The sequence below is a fragment of the Macrosteles quadrilineatus genome, unplaced genomic scaffold (assembly GCF_028750875.1).
Source record: "Macrosteles quadrilineatus isolate MER2022 unplaced genomic scaffold, UCM_ALF_1.0 Scaffold_4__1_contigs__length_99947679, whole genome shotgun sequence".
Lineage (NCBI taxonomy): Eukaryota > Metazoa > Arthropoda > Insecta > Hemiptera > Cicadellidae > Macrosteles > Macrosteles quadrilineatus.
The window spans coordinates 88,232,281-88,244,850 of record NW_026542597.1 but is presented as its reverse complement, the minus strand read 5'-3'; the positions used below and the strand labels follow the sequence as shown (position 1 = coordinate 88,244,850).

General features: G+C 34.2%; 1 protein-coding gene across 2 annotated transcripts in view; it reads right to left on the bottom strand.

Annotated features, from left to right (window-relative positions):
• The window catches only part of LOC128991781 (high affinity cGMP-specific 3',5'-cyclic phosphodiesterase 9A), a 195,746-nt gene that overhangs the window by 30,720 nt on the left and 152,456 nt on the right, over positions 1-12,570 (bottom strand). The gene's annotated exons all lie outside the window — the stretch shown is intronic.

Genomic DNA, 12,570 nt, shown 5'->3' with positions numbered 1-12,570 from the left:
ATTTCAATAAAAAACAAATCTAGACTAACTATTTTAAAGGAATATTATAGAAAAGCCCAATTAGGTAAATGGAAATTCACTTATTTTACAGATTTCTTTTGTGGTGTGGGTATTTAAAGATACAAATTTATTTACTGTAGCCCATCTACACTCTTTCAAAACATTCCATTTAAAATCTGTCTCAACAAGCCTACCTTCCTTTCGATAAAATTATTAATTCATATTTACAGGAACATATTTACACCAAATATCGCAGGTGAAAAAATAAAAAAGTGTCATGTTCGAAGGGCTTATGGGTTTGATTGGTTCTCTAAGCCTTGTGAAATTACATCGGGAACAATCCTGCCCTTTGCCCTACATGGCTGGGTGTTTGTACCTGTGCGGATAGGTTAATTGAAATGAAACCTGGCAAATAATAAACTCATTTGATCATTTTCAATTTTGATTAGTAAATATTACTGGGAAGTAAGTTTGTGCATTTCGACACTGAGTAAAGAAGGGGTTTTGAATCAAACTGGGTTTTTCAAACAGGGATATTTTACATGATAATGAATTGAAATTTAAATTGGCAAATAGTGTATTTACGAGGGGATTACGCAAATTGCAAATTTTTTACGGTTCAAAACTTGTTTCCTTCTACTTTTAGAAATTTTTATTGCTTACGATAATTATTAGGTGATACAGTGAAATATATTTTTTTAAATTTTACACCTGCACCATTAAGAGTAACCTCAATCAGTTCAAATTATAAAAAAATAGCCTTAAAATTCATTTTAATCAACTGTTTAGTCTCTTGTTTGCAATCCGACTGCGGTTTAACATTCAACTGAATGAAAAGCTGTTAAACTACAATCAATATTTGAATTGTTATGAAAAATGTTGGTCACTATAACTGAATCTTTATAAATGTACTCCAGAAATAAATTAATTGTGAGGAGGTAAAGCCCTAATGGAAATTACCTTTTAAGTTACCATTCGCGAAGGTGCACTAGATGGCATCTTAATCGGTTGGAGAGTAGGACGGCTGGAAAAGGGATGTTACAGGGAAAACTCTAATTGTATGAAGTTTAAGTAGGCTAAATAGATTTTCAATTTGTATTTAGCAAGATTATGTAACTTGATAATTTCAATACAACCTAGAAAATAGTTTGAAACAAACCGTTGCATAGCCTACATAATTGCTTATTATCATTCTATAACACAAAAAGAAGTGTTAAAAATATTTTGTTCTATTATTGAAATGAAACTTCTCTACTAATATAGAACCAGGCCTATTTTTTATGTGGGATTTTGATGTTTTTTAATTTGAGTTTCTTTTGAACGAACTGTTATTTAAAATATTTTTCTACATGGTACATCTTTAAGCAAATATACAGTGTTAAATACTGCATATTTCATTTGATCTATTTACAAAATAAACAAATATAAATAAATACACAAGTGTATGCGGTTTGACGGTGTATACCTAAAACTGGTTTCACACTGCCACTTAATAAAATAGGTTTGCAAACAGTAGGTAACTTACCCCTTAAAGTTTTTGTTATCGGGAACTATTTTCAGTCCTTTAAGCATTTTTAAGCTGATAAATGTGTAAATATATTTACAGTAAACTCCCTCTTATCCGGACCCCTCAGGACCGAGGCCAGTCCGGATATCGGGTTTTCCGGTTAAACCGACGTCCCCAAAAACTCGTTAAAACGGACTGTTTACTGTGATATTCGACTTAAATTTAGGAGAGCATTGTATTTAGACACTTGATCACCGGTCTCGAATCTTTCCCACATGAACAGTTGTTTCAGTACTGCCCACTTCCTGCCGATCTACTCCGGTTAAACCAATGTGCTGATAAAAATTGTCCGGTTAAAGAGATGTCATTTCCGCCGAGTGTATTCCGGTTAAAAGGTGTCCGGATAAGAGGGAGTCTACTGTACTGCTACTTCTGCTCAAATCTTGTTCTTGTTTCGTTAGATTAAATCTGCAACTTTTAATGTTTTGTGCCTAGAAGCTTACTGCCAAGTACTCAACTCAGCAGTACACTGTTCTCACACAAATTAAGTATTGATTTTGATAATGAAGGAAATGTTATATCGGTTGGTTACTGCGTACATTTATTCGTGCAAGAGATACGGCTTTGATGGCCTGGCACATCAAAAAAATTAGGTTACTATAGTCTTAAACTTTAGATTAATAATAAAACAGCCTGGCTAATTAATCCTACCTAGGTTTTTTTACTAAAATCCGTTAAAATGTTTACTGTAACCATAGATTAGGTCCTAATTAAGTTCTATGCTGTATCTTTAATCCATTTTGACACGGTTCTGTTACCACATTGATACCACATACATAGTCTAATTTATTAAGATATCTAAATGATAACAACTTTAATAAAATATTAACATTTATTTATTCAAACACGGTTCTCACAACATTACTTTTGGAATTGACACAACTTATTCCTATTCTTAGAACACCTAAGCCTACTTAAAAAGTTAAAAATCCACCAAAATTACATACCGTATTCCATATCCAAGTAAGTAAGGCTATCTTATGAGGAATAATAAAGTTAGGCCTACATATAAGTTACTTTAGTATTTCCCCCCTATTTTACATTAAACTTAGGCCTATTTTTCTTAGGTACATTTGACGATGGTAACTTAATATTGGTTACTAACTTAGACGTTTTTCATCTCAATAAATGATCTCATTTCATATTTAATTTAAAGCTAAACAAGTTGAACTCTAACCCTACTTAAGTTAGGCCCACATCAGTAAATAATTCATTAGGCCTACATTTGGCGTATGTAATATAATTAATTTAGACGTTCTTGATCTCAATAAATGATCTCTTAAGTTATCATACTAATTTAAAGCTACACCAGTTGTTTGAACTCAACAAACCCTAAATAACATAAATAACTTGATGTTAGGTCTACATTACCGGTACTTATAATGAATTTGTTAGGCCTACATTTGGCTTTAATATTATTAACTTAGGCATTTGCCATCTTAATGAGTAATGTCTTATCATATTTAACTTAATTGTTCTAAAATGTACATGGTTCTTTCAGCTCTAAACCTAGCCTAACTTACATTATAGGCATTTACATAATTACATAGTACTTTTAGCATTTCCCCCCTATTTTACATTAAACTTAAGTTAGTCGCACTTTTATAGTAACATTTTGCATTAAACATAACATTAATTTTTGGAATCCTTCAGCTTTCTTTTAGTTAACTGTTGCTCAAAAGTGGTGTTAGAATAAAGCGAACTGACGTTGGGCCTGAGGCTAGCCTAACTTTTTACTTAACTATTGAACAGATTTCACAAAAGCTTTACAAGTTGCAACTCAAAACCATACATAGGTACATTAAGTTAAGTTAGGCCTACATCAGTGAAGAATTTAACTAATTAGGCCTAAGTTACATTTGGCGTTAGTAATTTTAATTAGCTTAAGCTTAAGTTTAGACCTGTTTTCGTATAAATAACTTAGGCCTAAATTTTTAGCTTAAGTTATCTCTAATCATAACTTATTAAGTTTAATTGTTCTCAAATGTTCATTGTTCTTTCAGAATTTCCACTATTGTTTTGAGTAGGAAGTTAGGCCTAGGCATAAGGTAACTAAACATCAAGATTCCTATTCTAAGTTAGGCCTAGGCTATATCTTGGTGAAGCCACATGGTTAGTTTTCCAGCAGAAAATGATAACTAAGCTACGGCCAAATAAAAATTAGGCTACATCGTGCATAACAAATGGGCGTTGTACATACTCAGCTTCAAAGCTCATCTTGGGGGGGACCAGTCAAGAACAAACTTTTCCACTTTATCAACCCATGTTCAGACTGTTACTGTACTGAGGGGGAACGGAAACGTAGTAATCTTCTTGAACGTCCACTGGATCGTCGTCTACGACTAGGTCTAGGCCTACGTCTACGTCTCTCCCTAATCCTGATCATTATAGTAAAACCGACATCTGTCCGACATAAAGGACATGAGGCTACGTTAATTCGCGACCACCAAGGAAGAATACATTCAAGATGGAACAAATGATTGCATCTAAGTTGGCTAACACTTTCTTGCAACCGAAAGTTGTCTAGGCAAACACTGCAAGTAGTCTCTCTTTGGACATCACTTTGTACTATTTGATAATATCGAAAAATACCAAAAAGGATTTCCATTTTGACCTTTATTTACTAGCAAGACTAACTTAGGTTCACTTGAAACCACAACACTAACTTAGGTCTACTTGAAAACACAACACTAACTTAGGTTCACTTGTAAACACAGAACTTTTCTCTGAAGGCTTAAATGCTTAAACGTCACCGTCACAAGAAATCACAGAATCTTGATTGTTGTCGTTCAACCAGTGTTCCCAGTTCCGGAAATCCTCTTAGGTTGTACTGTATAGGCAGGCATAATCAATGGGTATGGTGCTTGTCGAGTACACAGAAGATTGTTAGAACAGCTCCGATACAAACCTCAATGTATATCTTAAGTCTAAATTGAAATATTCTTTACAAAACAAAACATATATCCATTTCAAAACATTTGTGTTGATGAAGTAATTAAAATAAATACTTTATTCCTTGCAGCCGTGTGGTCCTGTAGTACCGAATCCCATAGCTTGAAATTATTTCGCTGTTTGGCGCTATAGAACATTAAAAATATTCTTTCGGTACTATGAAACATTTGAATAATTTGGTACTATGGGATTTTAAGGTGTTTAATCGCCAGATCTATGTCACACCAACACATTAAGAGGTTACCGGTTCATTTCCGCCGATCAATTTAGTGATATGACCAATGATTACTTAAGTGTTAATAAAGCAATATAGTTTAAATAATTAAAACAATGAATAGCGTAACTACTCCCAAGATAATCGCGTAGGCTCCAATGACTCCAATGTAAAGATAACTACTGTAATACGCAACACGGCATCATATACAGTAAGTATACTCATATTATCTTTTACGTTTCACGAGATGATAAGGAGTAACACAATATTGTGGTAGGTCAAGTTTGGTGCTGATGACGCTTGCACAGTGCTAACATACTGTTACCCTTGTCTAATAGGCGAATCCTTCTCCAGGTTTTTTGTTTCACACCCTCTAAACCCGATTTTTCTACATTCTGAAAATAATTTTTAGATAGTTTGGCATGTTGCTGAGTTAGTGTACTAAACTTGCGATCAGAGTTTCCGAAATGTCAATAATCGGTACTTATTTAGGACCCAGACCCCAGCTTAAACGTTCTAAAATCACTTTTTAACTATTCTAGGACATCAATACTACAACTTTATTAAAGATTTTTTTTGGCGCCGAGACCTTTTATTTTAATTAAATATATAAACAATAATCCCACTAGGGGGCCGGTGGGAATTCGGGGTTTTGGGTGGGGGATATAAAACGTGGTTAATTATGGAGAGAAAAGGGTAATTCGACGCGTAAAAGGGTAATTTATAGGTAATTACCCAGCAAGAATGGGAAATTAGTCTGTTTAAATGGGTACTTTCCTTTGCCGCCGACAACGACGAGCAGAGCCGGCAGAGACAGGAAGACCATCAGAATTGTATTGTACCATAAATAAAAACAATAACAAAGTAAAAATAAAGTTGTTTGTTTATTTTATCCTAGGCCTATATATTTAGTCAACTTTTCAGTCTTCTTTTGTTTGAATATTGATAGTTTTATTTATTCCAGTTCATTAAAAACATCATCCAAAGATTCCAATCTAAAGTTCTAAGACACATTCTCCAGGCACCATGGTTCGTCAATAACGAAGTGATTCACAGGGACAGTCGAACCCCAACAGTCAAAGAAGAAATTTAAAAATTAAGTGCCAAATACTTAAAGAAATGAGAGTACCATCCTAACTACCTTGCTTTAAATTTATTGGACAACAGCAACTATACATACAGTTTGAAAAGATGCCATGTTTTGGACCTAAGTAGGCGTTTTTAGACTTTAAACTTTGTACCTAATATGCAAAGTTTGTGTGTTAGATCTATTGTTGGATAAAGACTAACTACTGTGTTTAAATTTTATCAAATTTGCTTATTGTTCTATTTTTTGTTGAACAGATTGTAAATTACCGATCGTGAGTGAATTTTTACATTCAAAACACCAATAAAACACATAAACATATAACCTATTTCCACGTTTGTTTACATTGAATTGAAAATAAAAAATATTTTTGAAAAGATATATCGAACTGAATCTATATCGATATTTCTGCAGACATATGTTACGAATACATAGAGAAAAAAAAACACCTCAAGGAGTATGGCATATCCATGGAATTAACCAACACAAGTTCTTCTAGTCCAGTCAAGGAATGAGGTGTAGAGTGCGTGAGCAGGTAACTAAGCGATTCCTTCAGAAACTTGTTCAGGGGGCTTAGGGTGTTAACATACCAAAAGTCCTGACTCCTAGGTGGTGAGCCAGGGGGTGGAGGGGGGAAAAAGGGGGGGGAAAAGGTACGCATTTTGGGTTTTTTGATTATATCTCGAAAACTATCAACTTTTTGTATACTATAGTAAATTATAAAATTGAAGAAGATTAAATTTTCTACAAGAAAAGTATATAATGTGTTTATTTTGGTTCAACAGATTACGAGTTATAACTTATTTAATTGATATCTTATTAAAATCTCCTTCCATAAGAAATATATGTAAATTATTATGCGAAATGGGGCGAATCCTATCCGCCCAAAGGAAATATAAATGATATTCTGGAAATCTTGACAAAATTTCCAGTAATTTGACACTTTAATCATTAAAATTGATCCAAAATTAAGGCGAGGGCGAGGTAACAAAATGTCGAGTTTTGGTGTTTTTTTATTGGAAATATAAAAAAAACCTTAAATCATCCCATTTTTAAACGCTCACCCTCGCTTTAATTTTTGAAAAAATTTCATGATTAAAGTTTCAAATTACTGGAAATTTTGTCAAGATTTCCAGAATATCAGTTATATTTCCTTTGGGTGGATAGGATTCGCCCCATTTCGCATACTAATTTACATGTATTTCTTATGGAAGGAGTATTTTAATAAGATATCAATTAAATAAGTTATAACTCGTAATCTGTTGAACCAAAATAAACACATTATATACTTTTCTTGTAGAAAATTTAATCTTCTTCAATTTTATAATTTACTATAGTATACAAAAAGTTGATAGTTTTCGAGATATAATCAAAAAACCCAAAATGCGTACCTTTTTCCCCCCCTTTTTCCCCCCTCCACCCCCTGGCTCACCACCTAGGAGTCAGGACTTTTGGTATGTTAACACCCTAAGCCCCCTGAACAAGTTTCTGAAGGAATCGCTTAGTTACCTGCTCACGCACTCTACACCTACTTTTGGATCATTCATTGACTGGACTATTCGTCGTTTATCGTGTTTACAGCACTGAGCTGGAGGTAGCACTGAATGTCAAAGATGCGTGTCGCCAGCCTCCATGTTTGCGTGAGGTGAGAGTTGGCGGTAAATTTAAAATTGCATGCTGTTAAATGGGCTGATAGCTCATGTTCAACCTTCCGAGTTCTTACTTGAAAAAAGATAAATAAATGCGTTTTGTGGTGATAACATTTCTGTTGTTACTAGTCTTTATTTATAATTACCTGACATAGAGGAAAATTCAGTGATACATGTAATATATCTGATAATTGCATTTGAACATCTGCACTGCGAGTAGGTTTTCATTGCATTTTCTGTTCTTGGGACCCAAAATTCTAAACATATTTAATCAAGCTTCTAGTATGGCAAGAATTCCTTTGTTTTATAACTAGAGAGTATATATCCTGGCTAAAAATCATATTTTAACGTTTCTAACTAATCATTAATGACCTAAAAGTAATAGGATAATAGGATATATGTAGTTTTTTTTTTTTTTTAATTTAGTTAAAAGAATTTGGATCATAGCAATCTGTCAGCACTGCAGAAGTGTATGTAAAAGCAAATAAAAGTAATTTATTAATTTTAATAAGGCATGACCATGAATGCCTTTTAAGGTGAAACATGAACCATGAATGCATTTTAAGGCCTATTATTGTAGGCTATGATTATGATTCACTCACAAATAGGCTCCATTTACAAAATTCTTGAATTTTTTAAATCAGACTTTCAAATACACAATACCAGAAATTATTCCTTACTAGATCAGAATCTCCATTTTAAGGGTAATTTAATAAATTTAAAAATGGCTTACACATATTATATTAAGTACCTGGGGACCGAGCTTTGCTCGGGGAAAATCATTAGTCCACTCTAAGTTAGGCTATGTAAATCCATGTTAGAGTCTAGTCCTCAAAAATTTTATTTTTTTACCACTGTTACCATTTGGCTGTCTTGGCTATAAGTTGAGACCTTCATTAGGCAATTATAGTTATTGTGAAACATTGACATTGCACAATTCCAATGCTGAAGTATTTTGTATGTTAAGTATTTTGAATAACAACTGAAAGTTCCGAATTGCAAGGATGGAAATATTAAAAAACAATGACTGTGAAATAAAAAAAAATAAATATATTTTACAAGAGTAACTTAACTAATTTAGAAACTCCAATAGGCACAATAGAAATTTTATTGATGAGGAAGTTGAGGTTTAGTAAATAAAACAAATTAATTAGTCAAATACAGTGCATTTAAACATTTCACAAAAACAAAGTGATTCTTCTTTTATCCAAGTCTTAGGTGACATTTACATTACATTTGACTTTTTTCTTTGAGTTTTTTCCATTGGGGAAACTGAACATCAATTTGAGTGTGTTGCTGTGGTGGATTTGGCTGATGTCCGTTTGATTTTCCCTCTGCTTTGTCTTGGCGTCTAAATCTCCATGGGTTCAATTGGAGTCTGAAACAAAAAAGGCCTTAGTTTTTTTATAACAGGGTTCATATTATATTGTTTTTGTCATACTGCAGTAAAAACAGTAGTTTTTAATGCATGCGTTGCAGGTCTAAAGTAGCATATTTAATATTTAGGGAGTAAAAATCGTATTTAGCCCCTATGGAGTAAAAATCAGCTGTTGTCAACTCAGTTGTAAATTTCTATTTAAACGATTGCATGTATCGAAAATATGTATCGATTCGTGCTTCGTAATCATTTTCAAAAAACCAAACAAGATTAAACCAATCTAGAGTAACTTGCCTAGACAAAACTGTGAGTGTGAGATAATAATTCGCTTCTACTAAAACGAGCTGTAAAAATTTTAAAATCAAGGCTACACTTGCGCTGACACTAGGTAGAAGTAATAAAAGTAAAAATAATTGAATACTAAATCAGGTATAGTTAGGTTTCAAAGTTCCGTTAGATAACAAAATTACTTTACACTAAATACCGTACTTACATGTTGTTGTGCCGCAGGCCTTATATGGAAGTGCAACCAAAATTAACTAATACAATTTATTGGTTTTTTTACAGGGATTTCATTAAAATAACAGCCACTATTAACTACCACGGTGAGAGTAATAAGTTAGTGTCACTATTACTCTCACTGTGGCAGTTAGGCCTATGTTAGGTAAGGTTGTCACCAGATTCATATGGCAGATATCGATCCGGAAGGAAAAAATTAGGATAATCTGAGGACGTATAACATTGCATGAATAACAATAAAGACACTTAGCACCTGAAATGCTGAAACTGTAGGCTAAATTGTATTCTTTAATAGGATAACAGCCTAATTATTTCTGAATATTATAGTAAGTAGTATTGTAGTTCTGATAGGGTTATAGGTCTGCTTGAGTTTTAAGGCCAAAATATTATCATAAGTTGAGTTAGCTGATAGCACCGATTTCTGTGACTGTGAAATTTTGTGATGACAGCTTATTTATAAAAAAAATTAAGTAGGCCTATTCCTACGATCTTATAATACATGAAAACAACCTTAACATTTTTCTAAGGCACAGAAGACTTTCATCTTAAGGTATTTTAAAGATGGACTGCTTCTCTGGTGGAGTAATACCAGACAGGGGCACGACTAGTGATGTGACGAGTCGGGTACTTTCCTCGAGTGACTCGACTTGCCAACTGCCGTGAACTCGAGTTACGAGTCGAGTCAGACTCAACTCGAAACTTGACCCGTAACCAATGCATCATGGGAGTCCGCAACGACTCGGAGTCGACCAATAGGGTTATAGTTTTGCGAGTCGGCCGACTCGGTAGCGGCCAATAGCGTACCAGCTTTACGAGTCGAGTCGACTCGACTCGAGGCGTTCCGAGTTCGTGTAAGTTCGGCATTCTCCGTACGAGGTCTATTATACAATTTGAACTGACACAGATCCCGCCAGACTCGCACTCGGCCAATAGGGTTTCAGTTATACGAGTCAACTCAACTCGCGTTCCGCCAATAGCGTTGAATCTATGCGAGTCGACTCGTAAAGCTATGACGCTATTGGCCGAAAGCGAGTCAACTCATTACGTCCCGAGTTCTTAAAGGTTCGGCTTTCTCCGTATGAGTTCGGTTTTTTGACTCGCTTTGAGGCTGTGAGCCAATAGCGTTTAAGTTTTGCGAGTCGGACTAGTTACGTTACGAGTTCGTGTAGCTTCGGCAATCTCCGTACGAGTTCGTACCAACTCGAGTTGTGAATGAGATGACTCGAGTTGACTCGACTCGGATCTTGACTCGAGTCAACTCGACTCGTCACATCACTAGGCACGACCACTGGCAACGATTACATTTCAAATGTTCAGTCAGTCACTGTCAAACAACCTACGCCTTAGTTTTTCTGTAACCCCCTGAAATGTCACTGTACAGCGCTTTGCAGAGTTAGGTTAGGTTTATCATGATCATTATGTTATTATGATAAAACCTAAACTTAATCTGTAATTAAGATGTAAAAGCCTAACTTATCTTACGGTATCAGGCTGTCCATAGAAAAGTTGTCCACGGCGGCGTTTTTTTTCTGAACTGCTGTACATAATCGGTGAGTAGGGGCCTACAGCGTCATCTTTAAGGAGCTGGTAATTATTCCGTATAGATGCCTCCAAACGAATTTTTAATTTTGATATCTTACTTTATAGTTTTTTACCGCCTGAATCCAAATATACCATTATTTTTCACAGCTGATGAATATTTCTCAATATATCGCCGTAGGTAATACAAACATTTTTGAAAAAATAACTTAATTTGAAGTGTTTTTTTCTGGATTTTAATTTTACAGAAACAGTCTGCAGGCGACATGAACTAACAACTCAATTCATTATAACCTAAACTTTACCTTCCTAATCTAACCTAACTTCAAAACATTTAATGCAGTCACCAATTCACATACAACACGACCTACCACCCTGACATGCCTAAATAAGAGCTACCATGTAATTAGTCAATTAGTCCACCAGTCCATCTATATCTCCATAACGTGACAAAATTCCTATTATAGAAAACATTATTGACTACAGAATCACTTGAAATGTTTCAACAACGATGTTATTATGTTTAATCAACGATGTTCTTCTTATTCCACTTGTAAACGTTATCCATCATACATTGTTTATTGTAATGTTGTATGTTTTTACGGCGATATCTTGAGAAATATTCATCAGCGGTGAAAAATAATGGTATATTTGGTTTCAGGAGGTAAAAAACTATAAAGTAAGATATCAATAATTTGTCTTTCACATAAAGCTGAAGTCACCCACGATTGAATTATTTTGTATTGCAGTAAACTAACACTCTGTATTGTATTAAAACTCTATACTAACCATAACAGATAAATAATAAAATACCCCTGCCGCAGCAAACCTGCCGTCTAAGCGAATTTCCATTTGGCTGAATTGATTTTCAATCATCTATTTAAATAACATTAGGTTTAACGAGTCCTACCTAGGTTTGCTGCTACAAGGGAACTAATAAAGTGTGTGTTTTAAGTAAAATTATTATTACTTAGTATAAAATGAATATATTTGCCAAGTTTGATCAAAAGATATCCATAAACAAGCAAACTACAACATTTTACAATATTCTCCATAAGAATAACATGGGAATTTTAAATTAACAATTTTTTTTTAGTTTTCTCCGTAACCAATAACCGTACAAAAACACTTTGATATACTGAATTGTTTGTTTTTTAAGCTCTTTAAGAAGGTTTATAGAAAAATTGGGAAATTTTATGTTTTGAGGGTCAAAAGTGAGAAAAACCAATTTTACCCCATAAAACACCCCATAAAACCCTGTTCCCATGGTCCGATCATGCTGGATCGCGAGCTCATTCAAGTTTATCCCGCCTTACACCTTCAAACCAAATTTCATCAAAATCGGATAAAAATTACTCAAGTTATCGTGTTCACATATATAAAAATTTGAACGAATGGTGTTTTTGGCCTCTGGGCACATCAAAATGAAAAAGTAAATCGGCCCCGGGCCTAAGTCTTACCATGAGACCTACGGTAATAGCTACTTCCCTATAGGGAAATTCGCTAAAACATTTGAAATTCACATAAACACTGTTTTACTTAAAATCGAAGGCCTACTTAACTCTTGCGGCCACTAGACTTGCGTTAAAAACTCTTTAATCAATGGTTAAAAGTAAGAATAAGGTAAGACAAGACAGTCATGGATTAGTATAAGGACTAGAATAC